The 1,249-nt window shown below is 43.8% G+C and overlaps 1 pseudogene; it reads left to right on the top strand.

Moving 5' to 3' along the window:
• The first annotated feature begins 228 nt into the window (after nucleotides 1-228).
• LOC113190990 (large ribosomal subunit protein eL38 pseudogene) lies at nucleotides 229-444 on the top strand (annotated as a pseudogene).
• The last annotated feature ends 805 nt before the right edge of the window (nucleotides 445-1,249 follow it).

Below are 1,249 nucleotides of genomic sequence, written 5' to 3'. Positions count from 1 at the left end.
CCAGCCTGAAGCATCTGTGAAGTGACCCGTCACAGAAAAGATTTTCTTTCCAATCCCAGTCAAAAGCAAAGCATGCTCAAATTTGTTTTTCATTTCAGAATAATAAAACTGCCATTGCACTTATAGAGTACTTTTTCTTTTCCCTTCAGTTCACAGTATTAGCTGTGAGGGTCTGTGGCTGTCCTCGGGGAGAAGTGCCCATGTGTGCCATCTGCCCACATCATCACCATGCCACGGAAAATTGAGGAAATCAAAGATTTTCTGCTCACAGCCATTTGAAAGGATGCCAAATCTGTCGAGAACAATAAAAACAAGGATAATGTGAAGTTTAAAGTTCGATGTAGCCTTGCTACATCGATGTATACCTTGCTCATCGACAGGGAGAAAGCAGAGAAGCTGAAGAGGTCCCTGCTCCCAGGCTGGGCCATGAAGGAACTGAAATGAAGCAGAGCAGCCGATGTGAGCTACATTAAAATGTTTAAACATCTAAATTAATTAATTAATTAAATTTATAGAGTACTGTGTGAAAGCACACCCAGACCACAGTTCTGTTTTTCACTTTCAGTGCAGTATTCAATAAATGACATGAGCTATTCAGCACTTTATTATAAAATAGGCTTTGTGGGGTTTTAGCCCTATGGTAGGAAAGTTTAACTGTTCTGAGGATGTCTAAGGTGGGCTAGGCCGAGCTATGACGTCCAGAAGTTAGTGTACCAAATGCATTTTAATGCGTCAGCTTCTGATGGGTTTATCAGGACATAACTTCATTATAAATCAAGGAACATCTGTATATGAACCGATTTATGAAAAAGAAATGTAGGCAGCCAGAGAGTTGGAATCTGAACTAAAAAAATAAATAAATAAATAAATAAGAGAATGAATGAACCTGGTTATCATGGGAGTCAAATGCTGACTAACTTTCAGGAGTTGCTGGACTGGTTGAGGCAGCCTTGGCCTGCGATTTACTTCGACTCTCTCCCTGGAGTCAGAAGCCCTCCAGGCTGTGTTCTGTGGTCTTGGTGCTCCAAGTTTTCTGGAAGCTTTCTGCACTCTGGCTCATTGTGTGAGGACCACTCCAGCCATGCTGCCTCCTCCATGTTCCCTCTCCAGGGTCAGCACAGAAAGATGGAGAAAGGAGATCCCTCCGCTTCACCTTCTCCATTTGCCCAGGTCACCCCTCTCCAATTAGGATGTGGTTACCAGGGCAACTCTGCTGCCAGTCCCCTGGGCTCCTTGGCTCTCCTGGGTC

Source organism: Urocitellus parryii, chromosome 6 (genome assembly GCF_045843805.1).
Source record: "Urocitellus parryii isolate mUroPar1 chromosome 6, mUroPar1.hap1, whole genome shotgun sequence".
Classification (NCBI taxonomy): Eukaryota; Metazoa; Chordata; class Mammalia; order Rodentia; family Sciuridae; genus Urocitellus; species Urocitellus parryii.
Note: the sequence above shows the minus strand (reverse complement) of the source record. Positions and strands in the feature narration are given on the sequence as shown.